The sequence below is a fragment of the Centrocercus urophasianus genome, unplaced genomic scaffold (assembly GCF_019232065.1).
Source record: "Centrocercus urophasianus isolate 14NV4802_14NV808 unplaced genomic scaffold, USGS_Curo_1.0 seq_18, whole genome shotgun sequence".
In the NCBI taxonomy this organism is placed as follows: Eukaryota; Metazoa; Chordata; class Aves; order Galliformes; family Phasianidae; genus Centrocercus; species Centrocercus urophasianus.
This window is the reverse complement of record NW_024884733.1, coordinates 8,797,462-8,823,650: the sequence shown is the minus strand read 5'-3', so window position 1 is coordinate 8,823,650 and position 26,189 is coordinate 8,797,462. Positions and strand designations below refer to the sequence as shown.

Below are 26,189 nucleotides of genomic sequence, written 5' to 3'. Positions count from 1 at the left end.
AGGAGGAAAGGAGAGAAGAAGCGAGGGAAGGGGTAAAAGGAGGGAAGGAAGGGACAGAAAGGGAGGGGAGGAAAAAGAGGGAGGGAGGCAGGGAGGGAGGGAGAAAGGAAGGCAGGATGGGAAGGAAAGAAAAGAAGGAACGAAAGAAGGAGGGAAGAAAGGAAGAGAGGAAAGGAAGGCATGGAAGGTGAAGTGAGGGAAAATGAGGGAGGGAATGAGGGAATGAAGGGAGGAAGGGAGAAAAAAAGAGAGGGAAAGGAGGGAAGTAAGGTAGGAAGGGAAGGGAGGAAGGAAGGGAGGAAGGAAAAAGGAAAGGGAGGGAAGGATGGGAAGGAAAAGAGGGAAGGGAGGAAGGAAGGGAGGAAGGGAACAGAGGAAGGAAGGGACGGAAGGAGGGAAGGGAAGGAAGGGAGGGAGGAAGTAGGTAAAGGAGGAGGGAACGGGAGGGAAGGACGGGAAGGTAGGGAGGGAAGAGAAGGAGGGAAGGGATGGAGGGATTAAAGGTAGGAAGGAAGGGAAGGTAGGAAGGGAAGGAAAAGGATGGATGGAATGTAGAAAGGAAGGGAGAGAGGGTGGGAATGGAAAGGAGAAAGGAAAGGAAGGGAGAAAGGAAGGGAAGGGAGAAAGGAAGGGAAGAAAGGGAAGGTAGGAAGGAAGCCCAGACCTTTGAGTGTGAAAATTATACATGCCATGTTATTTTTGTTTATAGTCATTTAAATTCATATCTGAGGATAAGACATTTATAATTATTACCTCACACGATATGTGATTTTTATACATATATCATGTTTTATATCATATATATTGATTATATAAGAATATATTTTAATTATATATTACAGTTATGCTTTATGTTTAATAAACAGTTCTCACACTCAACAGGAATTTGTGTGAATTAAGTACATGATGTATTGAGAATAAATAAAGATGGAACTATGGAGAGAAAAATAAGGTGGACAAGTAAAACAGGCATTCAGAAAGCATTCATTCAAGACACACAAGGCAGAAATGGGAAACCATAAATATGGTGATGGGATGGCACAGAGGTGAGATTGAAAGCAGGGTGTGGGAAAAAACACAGCCGGTGCAATTGCAGACCAGGACTCCCACTCACTCACAGAAACACATACCTGGGTGGCTGAACCTGGCAGTCCTTGCCAGCTCTGCTCCTGTGAGTGCAGCTGCCATTGTAAAAAAAAAAAGAAAATAAAAAAAAATACTGTAGCCTATGGGTACACACAGCCCTGTCAGGGTTCAGTTACCTGACAAAGAAGAGCAGGTAAACTGAACTGCACGCAGACACTGACAAAAGTAGGGTACCACCCACGTGCTGAGCGTGAGCAGTTGAGCTTACACTGATGGAAAAAGGGATCTGAGTAGCTAAAACACAGTTCATCACCCAGAGATGAAAATATAACTATAAATAAGTATACATTTCTGAGCCATGAGAGGAATGGTAGAGAGGAGAAATGGTATCTGTCCTTCTCCTGTCCTGAACTGTTTGCTTTTATCTCGCATTTTTTTAAATAACTCAGATGTTGTTGGCAGTGGAAATCATACTTTTTTGTACATGAACCCAAAAACAACTGGAAATCTTGTTCCTGACTTAGGAGTGAGACACATGTATGTACTAACACCACTTCACGCAGGCTTTCACGTTCTTACCCTGCCCCCAACATTCCTTTGCTTCCAAGTGTCTGTGTTTCATTTTGCACCCTCACTGAAAGTCATGGCAAACAACTGTGCAGAGCAAAAGTATTAAAAAAAAAAAAACCAAAACATAGGAAGACCAGTTTTTAAGAGATAAATATAAAACCAATATTACATCTTGAGATCACGGTCAATCAAATGCTGTACATGAAAGAGCAAAGGCCAGGTTCTGTTCACATTTTTAGTGCTATTAAAAATCTAAAAAATAAAAATAAAAAAATTGCTATTAGTCCATTTGTGAGTGCCACTGAAGAATCTGCCATTTTTTCCTGCAATAGAATGGCATGAAATAATACAGCTTTTAATTCCAGGAGCTTGTTTCTTAGTGCAGATTCTCATTTCACAACTAGGATTAGCTGAACTCTTCACCTGCTCCCCAGAGGACAAGCAGACAGATGGCTCCTGAGGAAGGTCAGCAGAAACGTTCACGCATACATATTTTTGCACAAACTGCTTACAAGCTGCTTTCCCCCTTTTTTTTGAAAGCAATTTTACCATGTTTTCCAATCTTTCCCAGTTTCAACGTGGCTGAATTAATTTCACACAAAAAAGTGTGGGAGCAGCGGTCTCAGCTCCCCTGGATAAATGCTGGGCTACGTGCTGCTTGTGTTTGACCATTGGGAAGTCCGGCCAGGCAAGGCATCAATCTTTTGTCAATGAAAGGGGTACATTATCAGCTTCTCGGCTGTTTCTTTCCTAAACAGTTACCTGAGGTTTAAGATAAATATCCAACATGCTTATTTTATAAATACATAAATAAATACATGAATAAATAACCAGAGCACCAGAATTACATTCTCCTCTACAACCATCTCTCCAATTGCAAGGGGATCTCAACCTTGTGCAGCAGATATGTATGGCAACCTGATATGGTTACCTGTGTCTGGTTGGCTTTGCATTATCCCCTCCCCAAAACATTCCCAGCGCTCACGCCCAGCTTTCTGCAAAGTCTCACAGATCTTTAACACCAGAGAAATTCCTCACACAGCCTCCAAACATGTCAGTTTCTTCCCTTGTGACCTGCTGTCCTGCACTCTCCTACTGCTATAGAAGAAGCTATTTTAGTCTGCTTGGACTAAACAACAGTAAATAAAACATAAAAATAATTAAGTTGAATGCGATACCCTTTTCTCATGCTAATTAGTTGACAATCACTTATGGAATGACTTTATTAAGTGGCAGAAGAGGATGCATCACCTGGTCACGTATAAAGGCAAAACCTTCAGTAAAATAAGAGCCTAAAAGTATCATAAAGATGTTTGTGACCAGTGTGAGGAACTGGAGGCCGCTGCTGGAAGCCACTTTGGTACATGATGGGTTCAGATATGTTGAAACAGAACTCAAAGTCAGAAAACTACAGCTCAGAAGAAATCCCTTTGAGTGAGGAGAAACAGAGAACTAAAACCATGATGTTTGTAGGAGCTGTAGATAAGATTATATGTATTACATTTAGAGAGGTCCTCAGAGGAAAATGAAAAGATCTCTGAAAAACATCAGCTACAGTAACAAAGTGAAAAGGCTTCCAAGTGCGTAGATAAGCAATTTTGGAAAACCAAACTATGCCTCCATGATCTGTTGTATTTTTGTGGCAGAATGGGTTTTAACCCATGTGTACAGTTTTAGGATTAATAAGCATCATCCAAAACAAGTATATAAAAAGCAGCACCTCATTCAGCACATTCACTGGGATTTCCAGTGCATTTATTCCATTTTCTGCTGGGATGACAGTTATAGCAATGATTAGAAAACAGTATGGCAGGAAATGATGCTAAACATTTGAGTTATGTATCACAGACTGTCTCAAATTCTCTGACTTTAGATTTAAATCTTTTCAAAGTTTTCCTGAAGTTTTTGGCACATTTTCTGCAAGATACATATGACAAAGACAGTAGAGTCATGGAGGACTCAGGCCCTCTGCTATTGTTTAAATGCTGACGCTTAAGGTTTAAATTTGCAAAGAATGGATTATTCTACATCAAAACTAAGGTGTTGCATGTTTATTTACAGACCAAACTCCGGTAGTAATGTGTACTCGTCATGCGAACTGATTTGAATTTAATTCTAAAGTCTGTTTTGCACCAGGAAAACATGAGTTTCATTTTACTTGTCTCTGTTTTCAATTATAATTTGACAAAAGAAATAACTGCGTTACCTATTTGATTTGCCAGAACTTTATCCCAGCACCACCTGTTGAGCCTTCGGCACTCGAATCCTGACATATAGCAGAGAACAAAATTATGCAGTTGGCACACTGACTAGTAAGGATGCCAACAAAAGCATAATATATCCTTTGTACTCAAAGTACAACAAAATATATATTAAGCTACCAACTGCAAAGGTTTAAGAAAACCACATGTAATTATACAGGAACATATCTTTCCAACAAATAACTCAGTAGAAAAATGGTATGGAAGTTAGAAAGGACCCTTTTTGTTTTATATGCACTAGTTAGTACGGCAAGCTTAAACTAAATGAAGTTTCACAATGCCTTAGTAGATTTACATTAGAGATGGCAAAGGGACAGCCAGCTAGTTTATACAAATAGATGCGTTCAACGCTATCAACTTCTCAGTTTAAATGAAATGTCCCGTGTTTGTTTATGGTTGGGTAGCTGACACAGCACAGCAGAAGGACTCTCAGCACTCATCCCAATCAAATCCCTTCTATTGCCATTGGCTGTGACTAAAGTAGTAAGAATCAGCTGTGTTTCCAAAGTTTACTTCTTTAAAGCACCTCTTTGCCACAGAAGTCCTCACAATTGCTTTCCTAGCACTGCAGCTCTTCTGACCCAAGGTCTGCAGAAAAGAGGAGGCAGAACTTAGGGGCAGATAGCAGGGATGAGGCAAAGTTGCCCCTCCAGGTCTGCAGCAGTCTGTGAAGTCTCCTCTGGTCATAAGGGCTAACAGACACACAGCCCCTGCAGGAATGGGCTCTTAACCAGGACATGAGAGGATGGGTCCACAACTCCCTACAAACAGATCTAAGGACGTGGACAGGGTAAGGCAGAAAGAGCTAGTAAACCCACAGGAAAGGGAAAAGCAGTTTGGGAAGTATGAAAGATTAACTGCCAGTTTTCCAGTGTTGTAACAATACTGCTGATGAATCTGTGCAGGGCTGAGCACAGAAGTTCTGAAGTCAGCTTAAGCTTTTGTTGTTATTACAGCATGAAGCATACAGGAAAGACCACTAAAACTCTGTACAAAGGCCCAAAATGCATTAAGTTAAATCAAGTATCTATAAAATCTTTGGTAGTGAAGCATAACTTTGAGATAGTTTGGAAGGAAAGATAAGAAACCTGAACTACCTGGTTTTGGAAACAAGCAAACAAACCAGCTGTGAATCACAGAGTAACCAAAGGATTTTACTTACTGGGATAGCTTTTGCACCCTTAAAGTTGGTATCGTCGCAGAACTTGCTGAGGATGCTGTGCATCCATTCATCCAGTTTACTGATGAAGGTGTCCAACAAGACTGGGCTCAGTACTGATCCCGGGGGAACACCAACTAGACTCTGCACTGCTGATCATAACCCTCTGTGCTGTGCCATCAGCCAGTTCTCAGCCCACCTTCCTGTCCACTCATTTGTTCCACAACTCCTAACCTTACCTATGAGGATGTTATGGGAGATAGTGTCAAAAGCCTCGCAGAAGGCAGATAACACCCACTGCTCTCCTCTCATCTATCCAGCAGGTCACAACATCAGCCAATATTTTACTAGATTAACTCTTGCACTCTAAGCTATAGTTAGATCATACAAGCTTAAATGTACCTCCCATCACCAGACACAATGTTCTCTGATATGATTTTTGAACTGTACATATGCAACCAAGAAAGTCCAGTGAATGAACTCTGAAAGTGGAGCATTTCAAATTGTATCCAGAAAAATTGAGAATATTTTTGCATATGAATTAGTTTCTAACCTACATTGCAGTAACCAGCATTCAGCAGAGGCTCCACATTTGAGGGTTCAAGTTGACTGACTGCAGCCTTAAGCAATCTGACACAGTGAGACCTGCTCTGAGCAGGGCCTGGATTCAGGTGACAGTGAGAGTTCCTGTCCAGCCTGAATTATTCTGTGATTCTAAAACTGACGTGAAGAAATTAGAAATATTTTCCTTGAAGATGCTATTAAATTAAAATTTATGAAATTCAACTTCATTTCTTATTCATATAAAGGCTGGAATTTTGTATTTGCTATTTATAATTGTTCACAGATAATATTTTCATAATTATATGCAAAAGCATTTATTATTATTTATTTACGTTTTGCTTAAGGTTTGAATAAAATAGAAAAAGTAAATTTACTAATCCATAAGTGGTCATACTAAAGCATACTGGGTGCCTGTGGTTTAAACCCCATCTCTCCAAGGAGAGATTTTTAGCTAAAAACTCTAAAATGGTGGTTGGAAACAGACACCAATATCTTTAATTCTGCTGTGATGGAAATTGATGATGTAAAATGACAATTGCTAATGAGAAAAACTTCCCTGCAAAGTTGTAATAGCAACTGTAAGAACACTTGCTAAGAGATAGACCACATTTAGGAAAGCCAAATCTAGTTGATCTCACCTTCTCAATTCCAAATATCCTTTGTGGTAGCTACATTTCATTTAGAAAAATAAGTCTAAAGGAAGTACATACATGGCAGGTAGTTTGGCATCCACCACTTCTACATTTCTCAGATGTACAGCAGCCAAGAAAATGTTCCAAAATTTAATTCTTTTCAGATAGCTGAGCTCGTGTAAACTTTACTCTTGATGAAGACTACAGATGAAATATCTGGATACTGTTCCAAATAAGGCATTAAATGTCTCCTACAATAGAATACATCATGTTCTCCTGATTTCTCCCTTGTTCAAAGTAATTACGAATTCTGAAATCACACTGTGGAATTTTGATGATGTTTTTCATAAACTAATAAGAAAACTCATTCCAGAAAAGCCTGGTTTTTGCCTACCACGGTATCTCCATCATACCCATTCTTTGGCTGCATTTCAAGTAGCCTCACAAAGACACTGAAAAGATAATGAAAATTCTTGAACTGTTTCTTGTCTGTCCCTTGTATTATCACAGAAGATGGATTTCACTGTTGAACTTATTTCCATTAAAATTTTTTGAAGAATTAATAATTCTGGAACTAAGCATCCATGGTTCTTACCTCAGCTTAGTCTGAAGCACTGCTCCAATTGGTTGCCTCTGTTTTGCACCACGTTTTTCATATTGAATATTCTCATAGCACACACATATCCTCTGGTTGAAACTAGTGACACGAGGGATCCTCTCACTTTAAGCCGGAGTTTACCTGGCATTGAAGGGGACTGAGGTCAGTTGACTTAAAATGGCTAATCTGCAATCTGCACCTGCTGAAGGGATAAGTAAATCCAAAGGGAGAGTTTCATAAATTCCCAGAAAGATCTTGGTATCATCGTAATAGATCTGACAGCACTCACAGTTTGGCTGTCTTGACAAAGAAGAATCACAACCAGCTTTGGTGTAGTTCCCCAGCAGGAGGTAGTTCTCAAAATGCTATCAAGCAGCCCCTGCCCTCCTCATCTCGTGGCTACTTGTCATCAACCCCTCTGCCAGCTTCCACCAACACTGAGGTCAAATAATAGATGTGGGAGAGAAAGAGAGCAAGGTGTACTTTCACACTTTGCCACTTAGTTCTCTGCATCTCCTTTTTACATCATCATTTACAGAGATACTTCCACAGAAGTGGTCTCAGGGCAGGGCACAGACCAGCATTTTCGTAGAAAATCCCAGAATTTGAATAGGATTCTATTAAAAACTGCCGTATGAGCTTAAGGTGCTTTGGAATTAACCTTGGAGCACTTTTTGTTGAACCACCTATTAAAGCTCTACATTGAGAACAATATTCACTACTGCCTTCTACAGAGTTTTTGCTGGAACTTGTCCTGTTCTGCTTCCTGCCTGTCATAATCACATCATCTCTCCTGCAAGCAGAGCCTTTCTCAGTTCTGGAAACTGGCTGAGAATGACCCAGTAATGTGCAAAAGAAAGTGATTTCCTGCCTTGAATAAGTGCTGCGTTCAGAAGAATTTAATTTCACTGTCATCCTCAGAGCTGGCAGGAGGAGTCACCAGTTTGCTGACCAAGGCTGCCAGTGAGGCACACGCTGTGCTAAGGGGAGCTAGCAGGGGTGATGATTTCATCTGGCAGCACCCAACGCTGGCTGTTAGTGTTGGCCCTTGTCCATTTCAGCAGCTATATGGACTAAGAAATTTCAGGAACGGTCATGAAATTATTACCTTAAATCGTCTTCAAAGAGTTGTCCTGATTTATGATTGTCTTAAAGCACATAAACACATTTTAGCACATTTTACCCATTTCAAGGGATACCCAATACACAAGGGAATTTTTCCCTTCCTTCTTAGGGCTGTAAAAACAAAACCAGGATGCTTCTTGCCAAACTTGCTCAGAGTTTGCACAGATTTGTTCTGACAGATGTGGTGGAAAACTGTATCCAGTCTTTTGAGTACTGGCCCACGCACCTCCTCACATCTCAATAGTGCTCCTGCCAGCTTCTAACGCAGATCTCTACCAAAAGATTGCTTTTGTTTGGACTTCAAGTTTAAAAAACAGGCCGTATGAAACCGGTTGTCATTTTGGATCTGTAAAACACAAAAACCCGGGCTGCGAAGGGATTCCCGCCTCTCGCGCGCACATCACGAGCCGCCCGGCAGCGCAGCTCCCCTTTCGCCGCCCTGCTGTCCCTCCGCGCGCCCAGCAGAGGGCGCTGCCGCCCGCCCCTGGGCTGCGTGTTGCACGAGGTGGGGCGGGCGGCGCGATTAATCCGGCAGGGAAAAACCTCAACCCCCCGCCCCCCCCCCCCCCCATCCCCCCATCCCCCCGGCCTCCCGTCCCTACTGTCGGGACGCGGTGGCACACCTACGTTGTTTTTCTCCTCTGGGATGTCTCAGCACGAACCAGACCAACCGGTTGGGTTCTCCTTTCCACGCACACAACAAAATGAAATCTGACGGCTGATGGCTGCTCTCCTCTGGATGGCGGTAACGGCTGCTTACACGCCTCTGACCCGCTGCTGCCATCCCACAGCGAGGGGTTTCCTCCCCTTTGTCAACGCGCGGTCCAAAACAAACATTTCACTTCATCCGTTCCGTGCTGGATTTTTAAACCTTAACTTGAAAGCTGAGAACGCTTTCACTTAAGAGCTTGTTTAATGTAGAAATCACGTTGCATGAGCACTACGTATGGAAACAGACCAGGAGCGGGAGGGATGGAATCAGTGCTGGATATTGCTACTATTCCTATCTGGTTGTGCAAAGCACGCTGCTGTAAAAGTCCAGTCCTTTGGCGTTAGGCAGCAAAGCAGCACTAAGGTACCCAAGTGCCCTGCCTGACAGTCTGCCAGGACATCCGCTGCTTCAGGTGTTCTCCTATAGCAAATACATACACTCAGGGTAATTTCCAAACACCCACAGGGCAGCCGTGTTTGTCAATTTGAACAGGAGAGACCACAGGAAAGTTAAGCCCTGCTCCCAGGCATCTGACCAAGGCTGTGCTCAGACGCAGGGCTGGGCCCAGGGCTGCCACCCTTCTGTGCTGCTGGAAGCATGCAGCTCAGAGAGAGGCCTGCACTCACACAGCTGAGCCCAGTGATGAGGCCGCAGACCCCACGTGAGCGTTCAGCTCTGGGTCCACCTGCAGAGCTACCTGCAGGCATTTTGTGAGAGCTGGGTGCTTTTGTGCCCCAAATGCAAAGCCATTTATGATACTGTTCTGAATCAACTCCTATTGTCCTGATCTTCAACAACATGATAAGGTTTTGTCCATTTAACTCTTTTTCACTCATCCCAAGGAGGGAAGCAGAAAAGCCAGTTCCCCGAGGCTCCTACCTGAGAACAGGAAGTCTGCTGTGGTGGCAGAAACATCACCTCAGCCCTGGAAGCAACGTGCTTCAGCAAGGCACAGAATCCCCTGTGATTCTTTAACATACATGGTTGCCAGTTTGCTGCTGCTCTGGCAACCGTGTATGTTAAAGAATCACCTCCGGCTGCCATGAATCCAGCTCTGCAGTGTGGAAGGGAGCAGAGAATCAGCGGCATAGCAGCCTCCTCCATTACGGCTCAGGTAATTTGCTCTGGGAACATAAAAGAGGTGCCCAAGAGGCTTTAAAACCTGAAGATATCACTGGGAAATAAACTGCCAATATCTCCTAGCAATTGCCTAAGCTTTTTTTTTTTTTTTTTTTTTTTTTTTGAATACCAGAAAACATGAAAAACAATAACGCAACTAAGAAGGTGATATCACAGCTTGCCACAAAGCTCAGCTTTCAGCCTTTAAGGAGATGAAAAAAGGTAACTAAATCATTTTTTACAGCGTTTTTTCTGCAGGTCCATACCTTTGAGATTCCTTGATCTGCTGCAAAATTTTCTCTGAAGACTTTATTATGAAGTTCTGGTCCTGGCACCAGTTTGTCAGCAGATGACAAAGCACTGTGAGGTGCCTTCCCAAAAGGTTTCTCCATGGCTCATTTGTGAAGAGCTGTTACTATTCCTGCTGACTTCTGAGCTCAGAAAAGGCAAAGAAGGAAAAAAGAAGTTAAGAGGAAATACATCAGTGGTGGTATTTTCTTTCTTTCCCTATCACAGGCCCCCCTCCCAACTCCATTAGTTTGCTTTTTTTCACTGTGGTATCAGATAAAAAAAAAAAAAAAGAGACACATGATGCAAAATATTAAATAGCTTAAATGGTCACCTGTGAATGTACTTTTACTAGATAATTTTTTAGGCATAAGCTTTGTCCAATCAATGGGAAGGAGGCTTCTGCCATATAAAAGCATGACGGGGCTACCGCATCCCTTAGCTCACTCAATCTGCCATGTGAATCATCGACTAGCACTCTGTGCAGTCTCATTTTTAATCAGGTGTGGCTCATAAGCCTCCCTTTCCCTTAGCTCCAGGCTATGCCTGTACCCGTTTCCTAGAGGACCGTATGGACACATGGTATAATACAGGCATGTCCAACATGTGGCCCAGCCCCTGCCCTCTCAAATACTGTTATGGTGCTCTTTGTATCAATTGTAGTTTCCATGGAAATAAAAAATAGGCATTACTTTGTGAGTGACTTTTGTATACATGGCCCAAACCTGTTCACTGAGTGCGACCCGGGCAAGCCAAAAGGTTGGACACCCATGATGTGATAAAGAGAAAACATGCAGCAATATGTAACTTTTAAGATTGTATTAATCTCCCTGATGCACAAAAACAGAGGCCTTTGGGAAACAAAATGCTTTCCTGCGTGATGCAGGGCGCTGCCGTGACAGCCAAGATTAGGAGGAAAGAAGACTGCAGAACAGCTCGGGCTGAGGGCCAAAAGCTGAGACATTTCAGGTTCACTGTGAGGACAGAAGAGCACCGTGCACTTGAATTTCTCTCTGCTGGCACTATGACTGCGCTCAGCCAGTTAGCAGGTTGGGTTATATGTGAGCTCAGTCTGAAAAGGGACTGCAAGAAGATTAAAAATTCATGTGTGATGAACTTCTAAACTAAGTGAGATTACTAAATGGAAGACTGTTTTGTTTCTGGATTATTCAGAATCACTCTTTAAATTACAGTTTATAAGATATGGTCATTTTGCATTATAATTTAGAAGAATATATATTTGATTTTTACTGGCAGACCTTATGTCAGAAGTCACAGAACTGCCAATAATTTATTAGGAAAAATGCTGACTCTTAAAATAAAGAAAAGCAAATAACAAGTCAGCTTGGGACAGCAATCCTGTGTACCACAATGGAGATGTTTGGCACCTGTAGGAACTCAAATTTAACTGCAAGTCGGCAGTCTTGCAGCTCTCCTTGCAAAAAATGGGGCATTTCTCTGAAATGCCTCCTGCTATTTCCACAATCTAATCAGCAAGAGCAGAGTCCGGAGCCTTACAACAAGCTTTCTTCCTTTCTCATGCAAATGTGGTGGCGGTGGAGCCTTACAGCACAGCTCTCTTGTAGGAATGAGGGTGGGCTTTCCCCCTTCAGCGCAGGGATAACATTGAATGTGCTTTCTGCTATGTGTCGCATGCGTTCATGAACTTCTCTGCAATGCTATACGAGGGGACAATACAAGTTCAGTTCATCACCATTAGTACTACCTTCAGGTTTGTTTCACTGAGTGATGTCCCGTTGCCTTATCTTCACGTATAGCATCAACACGCTGAGCCTACCTGCAGGAAATCTAAGAAAATAAGTCCCTCATTGTGGGATATAACTTGTTTTAAAAAGCTATTGTATAAAAAAATTCAACTTCATAAGTTGTTGGAGTTTCCTGAGGCAGTCTTGTCGTTGTTGATAATGCATTAATCACAATACATCAGCATGCTACAGAAAGATTTTCCAGAGGTAACGATGCCCTTTGTGTAGCAAGCAAGAATGACTAAGGCATGAAAGGGCACACAGTGCGGTGAGGCACTCAGAGTGAGGAGTGCAAGGGCAGAAAAGGCACACAGAAAACGATCACCTTCTGCAAGCCACGAAGAAGTAAGCAACAAAGGAAGTATACTTAGGGGAGAGCAATCAGGCTTGTGAAGAGAACAGACATGCATCCAAAGATCACCTGTAAACAAGGCTGGCTGCTGGGAGAATCCTGTGGAATCCAGAAGAAAGGGTCTGTTTTTCATGGGATGTACGCAGAGATCTGGTTATTCCATCACCCATGGGCTCTCTCCTGCCAAAGCTGCTGGATCTGAGGAATATATTGCAGAACTATCTGAACAGTATCTTGCATCTTGAAATTCAGTTTCACACAATCAAGCCACAGCAGTTCAGTGGTAAAGGGCTATAAACAGAAAGAAAGGACGGAGTGAGCGTGAAGCATTTATCCTGTTGGCAAGTTGCATTTAAATTGATTTGCAAACTGGTTTCTTTGTAAGGCCTTCAAAGGCCCCTCCTCTTCAGGTGGGTGTCCATATGAGAGTGTTTTGGGTTGCACCCAGATGGTCAAGGTCAAGATGCAGCCATTTCAAAGGCCAAAAATTGCCAAGCTGTACAGCTCTTGGCTAAGGGGAGCACCAACTCTTTGCTTAAGTAACTATTTGATGGAAGGGTGTAGGAGCTGCCATAGCAATCCAATGTCATCTATCAACTGACTTTTAAGAGGTATCAGAGACCTAACCTGCATTCTACAAAGCAGCTACAAAAAATGACCAGCAATGCTAAATAACAGATCAACAAGCTATTAGTTTCTTTAGCACAGACTTTTCTTAGATTTATTCCAAGATAAAAGGGTTTTTTCGTCATCTCCTGAACAAAAAATGCCATTTTGCATGAGTTAAAGAAATAATTAGACCCTTTTGACTGATGGAAATTGCTTGCTTTAAGCAAACGACACAAGATATACATAATAGGAATAAACAGAGTATTTTTTTAATCAAAAGTAAAAAAAAAAACAACACTAAAGTCTTTGATTTCACATCCTTAAATAGCATTAAGACAAACTGGTAGCTAACGAATGAAAATAATAATACATGTGCCTTGTGTATGAAACCCTATTAAAACTTTGGATCAGACATACTGCCTGGGAAAAGACAATTGCAGATGAATATTATGCCTAGGACTTGTCCCTGCTTTTTTCCTGGTCTGGCCTATTTTTCTGTGTTCTTATCCTCAGCATCTAGATAACAGTTCACTGAACACCTGAACAGTCTCCCAAGGAGTGCACATTTGTGCATGCATAACAAAGCAGCTCAAAGCCCGCTAACTTGCTCACATCAACAGAACAGACATAAAAAGGAAAGAAAAAACCAATTTACAACCTAGTGCTTCCTTTGCTCCATCTGTTTGTCACTGTGTGATGGGCCTGAATAGCAGGAGCTGGCAGGGCAAGGCTCTCAAGCTTTAAAACCTAGCTCTAGACAGGTGCTTCCAACAGGTATGTGAAATGAAGAGAGAATGGGGCTCTTTTCATATTGATAAATCAAGCCTAATCATGAAGAATCCTGAAAGTGTGTGAACTTCTGATAAGAGATTTATCAAGCATGTACTACACCAGCTGGTTGCTACACTAAATGAGCTGTTTTTCCTAGCAACCATACCTAGACAATAAGCTCACATCTACTGAAGAAGCACTTTGCTGTCAGTGGAGGTGCTGTTGTAGGAATTTGGGTGTGAAGCCAGGTGCAGACAAGAAGGACAGCCAGGCCTCCAAGTTTCTACATGCTCAGATGCTGGGGGAACTGAGGATCTTTTAAAAGTCTTCACTTCTGTGCATCTGAGAGTTACTCTTCATGAGAAAGAAAATGTATTTCACAAGGTAGATGGGGAGACAACAGAAATAACTGTCAATAATTAAACACAAGTCTGTGAGAAATGCCCATTGCAGATGTTCTTTTCTTAATACAGCATGGATTTGTAATTAAGTTTTAACAAGATTTCCTTGGCTCTAAAAGGACTTTGCATAAAAGCTTTTGTGGAAATGCAGAGGAAAGAGCTCCTGATCTAGAAAAGAGAAAAAGGAAGATGAATTTAGATTCTTTTGCTAGAATGTGACTGAGTTTGCAATTTCTTGGATTAAACTGGGACAGACTTTGAAAGACTCCAAAGATCTGAGAGTAAGAGAGACTTCAATCATTCAGTTTTTCATCACTAGCAATATTAAAATCCCCGGATAAGATTATTCTTTGTCTCATACTCATATAAATAAGGACTAATTCTACTTAGGAAATGCCAAAGTTTGATTTAGAGGGAATTATTCCTGACCATTCAAAGTGGTAACAGAATATATCTCACAGTGAAAATAGAAGCCAAGCCATTATCTGCCCTGCCCAGAGAACAGTAACATACACTGCAATCCCTATCTGGGTACCTCATCTGAAAGAAATCTGATGATTTTTCCTGAAGCTATTCTGGGATAATTGTATCTTTGTCCATTATAAATTCACATACATTTTTCTAAGCAAAGCAAGGGTCCCATTGGCACCATTACAAATAATCTTATATGAGTTTTCCAAAGGTAAGTCTTGCTTAACTTCAACAGGGAGTTAACTAAACACTCTACAGAAATTTTATTTGTCCTCATAAGCAATAATAGATCCCTGTAAATGTAAAGCAAGTCACACACAATCAAATATGCTGGCATAGGAGTAGTCATGCTCCCACTCCTATAAAAAGTAAATAAATGGTGCCAATAAAGACATGTCAACATGTAAGAAGAAACCTTTTGTTTTAAAGCATACATAACTAAAAAATATTTTATAAGCTTTAAAAAATTCATTAAGACTCAGGCCCTGGTTGTTGGAAAGCATTCTCAGTGACTGGATCTGTCGCAGTCTCTTTGGGGTGAATTCTGCATTTTCACATGCAGAGACCACAGAGCAAGCTCAACTTACTTGAAACTGGGCCCTACTCTTCCTGGATTGTCACTGAGAATAGGAATAAATTTGTCTTTGTCCGTCCTTTCCATGCAACCCTATCCACTGTATCTACAGGCCTGTGCTTTTTTCCCCATTTTGGGCTCACTCCAGGCATGCAGGGAACCTCTGCAAGTCTCCTGAACTACTGCATTTGCACAGAGAATGTAAAGTTGATGTATTTGCAATCATCAGCCAAACAAACGAGTATTCTTTTACCAAAAAATATTGAAATGTTTCACTGCAATAGAAGGCTGACATAAGAAATTCATATGGCAGCTGATACAGTCAAAGTGTCATAGGGATTAATGTATGGGAACATCTCTGTAGCCCACCTCTCTCTCACACTGCAGTCAGCCACAACTGTTTCAAAGAGGAGACACGCAGTAAACAGGATTAGGCTGAAAAAATGACCAACAGAATTTGGATCCACATACAAATTTTCCCAGGGAGTCCAGATTTCAGCACAACCTGTTTGTAACACTAAGAAAAGTGCAACCATAGACAGAGGACATCTCCTAACTGAAATGCTCATGCACAAAGATTTTCTACGCTTAACAGCTGGGCAAACTTTACAAGGTAATTAAAGGCATGTGGAGCCCTTCTTTGCAGCACAGTGAACTTTCATGTAATACATCTCAGTCACTGAAATGTCCCAAACTGAAGTGGTGCTTACAGCCAGGCTTGCTTTAGGAGACAACTATGTCACAAAAGCACTCCTGCCCTTTCCTGGGGAGTTTTTCAAACTGGCAAAGGTGAGGTAATGTATGTGTGAGATGGACAAAGACCAGCATTGTCACTCGTTAATGATGGCACGGGACAGAAGGGTGCTTCTGCACCTTAAGTATAACTGAAATAAATGGAAGTTTAAGCTGTCACTCTTACAGTTAGACTCTGTAACTGATAGATGGCTCTTCCAAGGTGCCCTTTTATACCAAGTCTCAATACAGAGTACCAGGATTTAATTCTGGAACTGATTCATAAATAATACTAAAGAATTGCATCAGTCAAATCTGTAGCTTTTCGTTAGTATCAGAAGTGCATAAACCATGTAAGACCTAGATGGATTTGGCAAACCATCTGAAGGATGTTTATTGACAGAAGAAGGTGAGTGCTACCTATGTTTGACAGGTCCCTGCCTTGTGAGTTAAATAACAGTTTTGGAAAATAAAACAAAACTCATGAGTACTTCCTTCAGTCTTTGGCCATCTGCATCACTTTGGAACATTCACATAAAATAGACATACTTGATTTTTTAACAGAAACATTTAATTCTCATTCACAGTTTGCTGTGAACAAAAACTTCAACACTTAAGAAATAAATGAAAGTGAGGAGCACATAAGATTCTTGCTACATCTGTTAGGGAACAGAAAAATATCTCAGAATCCCAGAAGCCTGGGGAGGGGAATGGGGATACTGGAGGAAGGGGATCTATCTCACGGGCTCTAGGGCAGAAGTGCTTATTCCAGCAAAGCTCAGGGCGCCTTGTAACATCATAGGAAGCGAAGCACAGACTATATCTTCCTAGTGAAAGATTTCAGAGAACTCCACTGAATATTTTCCTTCTGAAAGACCTTTTCATTTCCATTTTGAATAGTCAAGGAGAATGACCTAAGCTGGTATGTCCCTTACCACTGAGTGTAACATGTTACTTAACCTGCAGTGCATTAGCAGTACCTGGTATCCAGCAGACATGAGGCAACTCGCATTTCTAAGATGACAGAACCCTGTGTTGTGAGATTCTGTATTACAAGACTTCAGGCTCTAAATAATTACAAGGCTCTCTTACCTAGATTCCGGGACTTCCTTCATGGTTTTAGAGGAAGTATTTCTGTCTCTGGTACTAATCCATGGTAGGTTCACTCTTTGGAGCTGTGAAATTTCTTGTTACTCTATTTAGCAAAGACAGATCTTAGATATTTTAGTATACAGGAATACACAGTTGTTGCACTGATAAGAGATATGAGGATGTATTCATCTCGGTTTTGCAGGGTAGCTATAATGGTCTCTGACACATGGAGCTGTGAAAACAGTGACTGTTGGGCTCCAGAGCATTCTTTTTTTCCTGGGTATTCTTTGCACTGCTAACATGTGATAATGTATTGTTGTATGTTAATCCATCTTGTCAGCTCATCTGAAATAATCTAGCCCAACTGCTTTTGACCTTTATTGATTCACAAACCTCTAAATATTTTCCAGTGAGATTACAAACTCTCTGCACTCTGAATTTAAGCTAATTCTTAATAGCCTTGCTTTCCTTTGTTGTTTTTGAGGGATTTCTTGGAAATGGTCCCTTGCAGCGGTTGCAGGCCAGGGGTTGAAAACCGTTTGTAATTTATGGCCAACCTCACAGCTAGAGTAAGTTGGCATAATTCCACCGATTTCAAAGGAAAAATCCCCTGATAGGATCGGTTAGAATAATGCCTAGTTTATTGAACATTAGCTGGGGAACTTCCCCTGGTTTTAGTCCTTCTCTGTAGCTTTCACTGTGAATAAGACTGAGCTCCATTTCAACGTAATTATATCTCCTTTGGGAAATATTGCTTCCTTACTACCCAGATCAGAACACATTGAAAAGCCCAAGAGGAATCTTAACAAATTTCACATGGGAAAACTTACCAGTAAATTCTTCAAGTTTTATTTTATGCTTGATCTCAGGTATATCTTAGATGTTAATTTTTTCAGATGAATTCAGCTAGTACTCTTTATCTCAGCAGTGGTGCAGTGTAATGTTGTACAGCTCCTATATGGGCCAGACAGTTTTAGTATGATTTTTAGTTGGATTTTGAAATCAAGTCATTCTACAGTTAGGGTTGGACATGGTATCGTTGCCTCTGAACAGTGTTGCACTGATCTGCACCAGATGATTATGTGCCCAATTAAATTAAGATGCTCGAGGTTCCCCATAAATGCCAAAGATGCAATATTGCTGCTGCTTCTGAAAGTGCAGAGCTCAAATAGGAAGGTGGATATTAAGAAAAGTAATAATTAGATCTGAAATGTTAATAATTGGATGCCTTTTCTGAAAATAGTTACAAGTATTTACCTTTTAAAAGACAAGAAAATCTCCAAAAAATTACAGAAGAATGGAGAACTGTCTTTTATGCTGTTACTGCCCAGCTCACTCTGCAGCTCCATCACACCACAACGAATAACTAAAGAAAACCATTATTATGCAAACCACTCTAGCACAAAAGGGTATTACATATCTGGTACAAAAGGGGATTTCTTTAAAAAGCACAGCACATTCAGTGTTTAGGGTTTGCCGTTGAAATTCATGGCCTTGCTTGCCAGTATTATCATGCAGCTGGGTACTATGCTGCTGCTTTACTCTGAGGGGAAAAAGATCACAATGAAGATATTAAAACGGGTTCAATTTAAACTGTTGTATTCCATTATGTTGCAACACCAGTTTTTAATGATTTTGGTCACCTCTTCTCTAGCACAAAGGTCAAAATAAACACTAGCCACACAGACTTCGGCTGCACACAGAAGTGGTTGAAAGGCACGTCTTTTGATTGAAAAATTACCAGCGGGAAACAGTGGTAGGCATCATTTTAGTGCTGAAAACTAAGATGTTTGATAGGATTGACAAAATGCTTTTTCTTTTGTTTAGCAGTCATAAAACAGAAGTCCATCTTTCTGTGGAAAAAGTTTCTGACAATCTGTTATATTGATGCCATAAGTAAAATAAGTATTTAGTATTTAAATTATTTTTTTAATCTTTCCAGAAATTCTCTCCTATTTGAATAAAAGCAAAATCAGTTCACACAAAATATTCTTGGTAAGCAAAAGATTAAATGTAGTCTCTTAGAATGCATCATCTCTATGACATGAGTATTCAAACATGAGTTTGGATGAGTATGTAACATGCCTTTACAGGGTTAGGTGCCTCCTGCTTCTTCTGTGTGCAGCCTTCATTTTGTGATTAGTTTAAAACACCTTAAAAAGCATCAGTGCCTTTTCAGGTATTCTTTTTTGAGAATCACTATTGAGCCACACAGTACAAGTGAAACCATTTCAGAGGAACAGGTTAAACTTTTGTCATTTGCTTACGTCATCTGTCTCTCTCTGGCTGTCAGATACACGACTCTCTGGGCATCTTCAGCCACGTTTGCAAGTCCTTATTTCTGATTTTGTATTCTCTCTGTCCCGGAGGGCCACCAGAGGGCTGAGTGATAGGCACTCTTTGCTGAAAAACAAAGGAATGGCACAAAATGAACATCATTGTTGGGGGGTAGAAAAAAAAAAAGCTGTGGAATTGTTCCTTGGAATTGTTTCTTGGCATGGATTAGAAGAGAAGGCAGGCTCAGACACTGAACACACTGTGCCATACAAACATTAAATGCAGACTAGCTCTGGATGTACACTGAAGTTAGCAATAGGAAAAACAGGTTCAGCAAGCTACATAACAATGAATGTATAATTTGAACCAATGTTCATTTCCTTTACATCAAACTGAAAGAACAAGAGATGTTACAAAATACTGTCCCAATCTTGCTTGCTAAATATAGCTGTTATTTGTCCTGGTTGTTCATTTGATTACAAAAGAATGAATTCCTACTTTATTATTCCAAGTTGTTAGTAACTGTCAGGCATCAGCTATGTTAGGAAAAGTGGTGGTGGAAAAAAAAACACTGATCTCAAAATACCCAGAGGTCTGGAGCACCTCTCTTATGAAGAAAGCTATGAATAAAAACTGAAGTGACTGGGCTTGTTCAGCTTGGAGAAAAGAAGGCTCTGGGGAGACCTCATTGCAGCCTTCCAGTACTTGAGGGGAGCTTATAAACAGGATGGAGGGCGAGTTTCTACACGATCTGATAGCAACCGGAAGAGGAGAAATGGTTTTAAACTAAAAAAGGAGAGATTTAGACTGAATCTTAGGATAATTTTTTTTTTTTTTTTTACTCAGCAGCTGGTGAGGCACTGGCACAGCCACCAAAGGTTGTGGCTGCCCCATACCTGGAGATGCCCAAGGCCAGGTTGGGAGGGGACCTTGGCAGTCTGAGCTGGGGGTGGCAACCAGCCCATGTCAGGGGGGTTGGAACTGGATGATCATTAAGATCCCTTCCAACTCAAGCCAATCTATGATTCTATGATCAGGGTTGAGACAGATATTAGCATTTTTGTACAACTTTGTTTCTTATTTTTATCCATATCAACAATTAAAATCTACTACATGTGATACAGCATTCCGCTTTTCTTTCTTCTAATCTTTTCATTCTGTGCAAATTATTTAAAAATGTTTCAAGCTTGTGTGTTAAACATAGATGAAAAAATCGATATGCACCTTTTCTGGTCATCAGCGTGAATGGTACTTAAGCCCTTTATGCCTCTGCAGCCTGATTAATAAAAAGCCCTGCTTTCAGAAACTTAAGGCAGAAATGCTATGTGATCAGTAGTACAGTTCTGTAGGTAAAGTAATATTTCCAGCAACAGGATAGCATGGCATAGCTCTTTTAGAAGAGGCAGGTCTTAGTATCTTCATTTTAGAGATGGAAAGAATTATTCACAGAAGCTTAAAGTTGTTCAAGGTATAAAGCAGATACTTGCTCTTCCGAATCTCTTCTACCACCATATGCAAAGTTTGCACAGTTCCAATGATCGTGATGACTGACCAGTGCATATAGTGTGAGCTTGTGAACTTGTGACACTGGCAGTGCTGTGCAGAGCCTCCTACTAGAGTAGCTGGATAGTGCTAATGAGCATTCCTTTATTAATGGATGATGCATTACTCATGCTTCCATTTAAGTATGACACTTTTTTTCTACTCAGCAGCTTTTTATTTTTTTAATTAAATAAATTCTCAATGTTTCTGGCATAACCAGGAAAACAACACAAAATGAAGAAAACACGCTAGGCAAGACATACTAATTACTGTCTGTGATTAATTAGTAATTATAAGCCCACTCACAGAGTCTCAAAAGTTAGTGAGTAATTTGTTTGCATGAATTCAATAAAAGAAGGCAAATTTCAAAATACTTTCATTGGTATTATTTTAATTGACAGATGAGCTGGTTGGTTGCCATTGCTTCCAAAACTTAAACTAAGAATGGACATAGCAGTATCCTGTTCGTTAGGCTGATGAGGAATCAGAAGCCTAACAAACAACCTGTAGCAAAATAATTAGTCCTCATAGTCTACATTTTGCTCAGGCTCTCAATGAGACTCTGATTTACCAGACTGTAGCAGGGAAGCATTTAGCAATGATTTCAAGCGTTCTTCAGTTCTAACGCCAGGAAGCGTGTCAGACCCTAATGGCAGGTTTGACCACTGGCAAAACCCTGAAGTGTGGGCTTCTTAAGGAATTAGTCACAAAGTCTTGATGTCATAAGAGCCCTGGATATCCCTGGTAGAATTTAAGTGTGCTCCTTTGCTACACTTGAAGACTTGCACTTCTGTCTTCTATCTCATGTAGCCTTATTGTGAAGCCACGTGCTGTTACTGCTTCCTTTTAAGCTGGATTAGAGTGATTTTTTTTATTTGTTTGTATGTGTGTGTGTGTATGTGTGTCTTAAAGCAGTCTAAAAATATTTCCTCAGATTGCCTAGCCTGTGTTGTTAAATTTTCTTGCTTATTTTCTGTTTATCATTGCAAAGCCTGCTGAAACATCACAGTTCTTATAGAATTTTTAATTACTCTTCCATGGAAAAAATTGTTGTAAGCTTAAAACCAGGACACGAGTGAGTTACGTAGTTCTTCCTTCAGTTAACCCATCTTATGGCTTCAGAGCAAGGTTTTAAAATAGCACTATCTAAAAAAATAATGTTATGAATCACTACTTCTTACAAGATCTTTTGAAGTTCTCCCATTTCCTGTTTGTAAATCCTTAGTCTTTGCATTAAAATGTTCTCAGACAGGAAAACAATAACAATTGATTTACATGGACAAAAGCAGCCTTTCTGAGTTTTCAATCCAGCTTCCTCTGAGATCCCATTGACCTCCAAAGTTCAACTTCTTCCAAGAAAGTTTTCTTTGGGATTAATGGCCTTCAGAGTCAAATCATTGTTGAGTGCTATAGCCATTACCAGTGCTATAACTAAGGCTGTATCAGCATTTCCACATAAACTCTTATTTTCAGAGATTTATAGCTTGCCTACAAAAATATAGTTTTCTGCTGAAACTTGGAAGAAAAAGAAAAGCTCAAAGCTCAGTCTGGGAGTAATTTTACTTATTTTGGGAAATCTGCACAGCTCTGTGGGTATTTTTAGACTGAAATTCTGAACGAGATCATGTCTTGCTGCATCCACTTGGTGCCTTGGAGAATTCCCCGCCTGACTTTCTAAGATCTACTTCTGACAAATTATGGAACAGCAATGAGAAAAGTTTAAGCATGTTTTTTTTTCCCAGTGCTAAAGATTCCCAAACTGGATCTAGTCATTATTCTCTAGAAGACATTTCCAACACTTGAAAATTCTAAGATGTGTTTGAAGATTGCAACCAAACAAACGTGAGCTGAACAAAGTGTTCTGCAATAAATGGAGAGTTCTGAATGTTTCTGTTGCATCCTCATGCAGCATAATTGAGCATCATGCTGATACTTCTGCAGTTATAACCTCTGATAGACTGGAAAATGAGAACCCTGATGGTTACATAGAAGAGGCCCAAGAAAAGCTAAGGTGAAATGAGGAGTCTGGGGATACTGTGGCCTCCTGTTTCTGCAGAACCCATGACAGGGCCCTCATACACCAAAGAGGACTGCATGGGAAGGTGGAGGAGGCAGCACCTTTCTCAAACATCATGAAAGTAAATCTAATAAAAATTAGAGCTTTATAGATCAAGACAAGAAGTACTTACTCTGCTCTGCACACACCATTTCAGAAGAGATTTGGAGGCACCATCTGGAGGGAAGGATGACAGATGTCGTGGAGTTCCCAGTTTCCTTTGCAGGTAATTCCTGCAAAAGGTCGACTTGGTCCTGAGTCATTGCCACTGGGGATGAAAATATGCAGTGATACAACACACAAACATGTTCAAGGCTACAGATTTAATTGCTTCAAAGAAAAATGTACTCAGCTAAGATGATGACCCAGTGCAATACAGTGGTTCCCATGACTCACTCATTCCAAAATAGAAATCTGAGCAAACCAGAGACAATACCCTGCGTCCCCAAATCCCCCCAAAACTGGTCACCAAAACTAAAAATGCCTATCCAATCTTTCCTCACAAATATGGGATATTTTTAATGTCTGTGCCCAGCCACAGGATCACTATTTCACTTAGCTGAAACAAACCATACATTTTCTTGTCAATCACATGCCACATGAAGTAAAAGGCCAAGTCACCCCCAGAGCATCTTCTCATTTCAGAAATGTCAGTGACTACCTCAATTGCTCCTATAATCCAGACAGATCACCCTTACATTCATTCTGTTCTGTTTTCTAGCAGAAATATTTGCGCCCCCCCCCAAAACAGCAAGGCAGCGTCTTTGAAAACAAGGCAGTAGTAACCATACAGAAACAACAGTGCTGCATCTCAGTAGGAAATATTAGCCTTCTTATTCTTGGGAATGATCTATTCAAATTTGATCCAGAAATGTTTCTTTTTTGAGGGGGAGCTGCTCATTATGACTAGATAAATGCAGTCCAAACTCTGAAACTTCTTTTGAAGGCATGATGGCAGGGAAACCTCACAGATGGGATTAGAAGGAAGATAATGAGGTAGCTTCGCAGATGTCTAAAGGAGCCCTTCCCACATGTAAGGCATGGCATAGGATAAAGCTTGAAATGGAATGACTGAAAGTCTAAGAAGTGGATGGAGGAGGCTGGCATCATGGGCTAATCAGTGAAAGAAGTGGTTTCTTGATCCTGAATGAGAGATGATAGGTAGGATGAGGGGAAGCTACGAATGGCTTTGAAAGTGAAGACAAGCTGCTTATATCAGATAGAAAAAGAGTTTTATATTTGACAGTCAAAACGATGGGCTAGGAAAATGATCTCTGCAGTGCTATGCAGTGCAGATTCATCCCTGAAAAATTGCATTTGTCAAAACCAGAGGAATGGATATTGCAGCAGTCAACTTAGCTTTATGATATTTTACATATGTATTAGTTCTTGCATAATAATGATCATATAGTAAATTTTATAGCTTACAATTAACGTAATTGTTTTTAATGATTTTTGGAAACTAGTGACATTGTAAAGTGGGCATTTTGTTGGATATTTCTCAAAAGATTTTTTTGCAACATTCTTGTAAAAATTCCAGTTTTCTAAAAGAAGAAAATGATATACTTAACATCCTTTTTATATGCATCTCTTTTCTTTTTTTGGCTAAAGCCTTTCACTTAAACACAATACCTGAGGGCATTCAATGCTTATATCCATAGCACATTACGCAGTGACTTAGCTGGTGGTCTTGGTTTATTCCTCTCTGGGCTCTGCTGGCAGGAAAGAGGTTGTCCATTACAATTTGGAGATCACTCTGGAAAATCCGTATGCTGGATAACACATACATCAGGTCACTAGCATGCCACCTCCCAGACATGCAGATATAACAGCAATTCTACACTTTACTTGGAATGATGGTAGCATATAGTGGTTCTGGCTGTAATACACAAGAAATTCATTTTATTCCCTATTGTATCATAGCTTTCATTTCCCCCATGCAGAGACTGACTGCTGCATACACAGTCTTTCAGGGCTTTTCCTATTAATAGACAACCTGGCTTCACACGCTGAAATGAAGGAACAAGGTTTTGAGTGCCTGCCTAATTTAAGCAGACCATATGTCATATGCTATAGTATCCAGTCAGAGGAGAATAAAATAAAGCAAGATTGAGAGGTAAAATAGCTTCCTACCATTAGCTGAACTCTCAGACTCAAAATTCCAAGGACCTTTTTTTAAGCATGCTCAGAACTAGTTGCTTGTTCTACACATCACATGAAGTTACTCATATTTCTAATGCGTTCTTAATGGGCGTGCTGTCTCAGGAGTAGAATTTCTGAGCACTACTACAATACAAATAATAATCCTGACTTTTTTTTTTTTTTTTTTTTTTTTTTCCTCTGGAATGATCTTCAAGCTTTTAAAGTGTGTTTTAAACAGCTTCACAATTTTCTGCTTTGGCTTTCCAACTTGTTAAAACTGGAGTACAGTTGTTTACTATTTATTCAGTATGCCGTGACTGTAGAACGAAGCCTACAAAGGCTATTGCAAACCTTCCTTGGCACTAGTGGATGAATGTTGCTTTTTAAAGCACATTATATTAATTATTATTGCTTAACCAGTCCATCTCTGCTGCACAGTTGAAAGAAATGTGCTCTTTCAGACGCCTTGGCTGGTTATATAATCAGCATTCCTCACAAATGTTTGACTCATTAGGGCTAGCAATCACATTTTCCTGGCAAGTTGTCTAGGGCTGTCTGCAAGCAGTCAGAGAACTAGAAAATGTAATAATCTGATTTTCCATTTACTTCCTCCCCCTTATCTCAGACACTTCTACTGCAGCTTTTACCCCTTTGCCTTGTCTTTAGGTGTCTCTTGATAAGCAGCATTGCCAGAGCATTTTTTTCATGTCACAGAACGGATAAGAGCATGGTCAGCTGACAGGCATGCATGCTTCCACATTCTCAGGTTTTTAGGAAGTGCTATTCTGTACTTTCAGTAAAAGTCCAACTTCCATTACAATCCAAACTGGCATTGTCAGAGTCTTACACTGGTATGAAAAACAGAAAAGAAAGAAATTGCATTGCAGCTTAAGATTTCATTGTTTTCTTATCTTCTGCTTGCAACCAATGAGAAGAATAAAAGATACGCTGTCTCAAATGGGAGGGAAAAGATTAACAGAGAGAAAAAATTACTGGAAACAAGGAGTAATTTTCTGTGCATATTTTAACCAGCGATCATCTGGTTGCTTTATGAATCTGCAATACTACGTAGCGCCTGCAGTTTAGATACTCAAAAATCAGAAATGATTACAGTTTAACAAATAAAAGCCACATTTGGGAAAAAACAGCTTAATGGTCATTTATTCACTTTTGCAAATACTATGCTTCTTCCTCACCTTTCTCTTCGACTTAATCCAGTTAGTAGCCTACACTCAAAGGTGATGACTAAAGTTAAGATAAAACAGCAGTTATGAAAATAGGGAAGAAGGC

At 40.4% G+C, this 26,189-nt stretch overlaps 1 long non-coding RNA gene across 21 annotated transcripts in view; it reads right to left on the bottom strand.

Annotated features, from left to right (window-relative positions):
* LOC122161028 overlaps nucleotides 1–26,189 on the bottom strand; it is a 256,600-nt gene that overhangs the window by 9,077 nt on the left and 221,334 nt on the right. For 6 of the 21 annotated variants that reach the window (XR_006169046.1, XR_006169049.1, XR_006169044.1 and 3 more), the window contains 11 exons: nucleotides 24,390–24,636; nucleotides 22,891–23,025; nucleotides 19,150–19,285; nucleotides 17,713–17,836; nucleotides 16,883–16,985; nucleotides 12,302–12,523; nucleotides 10,093–10,257; nucleotides 8,623–8,935; nucleotides 8,222–8,341; nucleotides 6,868–7,011; nucleotides 1,131–1,181 (listed from right to left, as the gene is read on the bottom strand). This is a non-coding gene — a long non-coding RNA (uncharacterized LOC122161028). Of the gene's footprint in view, nucleotides 1–1,130; nucleotides 1,182–6,867; nucleotides 7,012–8,221; nucleotides 8,342–8,622; nucleotides 9,128–10,092; nucleotides 10,258–11,840; nucleotides 11,924–12,301; nucleotides 12,524–16,882; nucleotides 16,986–17,712; nucleotides 17,837–19,149; nucleotides 19,286–22,890; nucleotides 23,026–24,389; nucleotides 24,637–25,546; nucleotides 25,748–26,189 lie in introns of all 21 variants that reach the window. The other 15 variants (XR_006169052.1, XR_006169053.1, XR_006169047.1 and 12 more) reach the window with 14 other exon arrangements.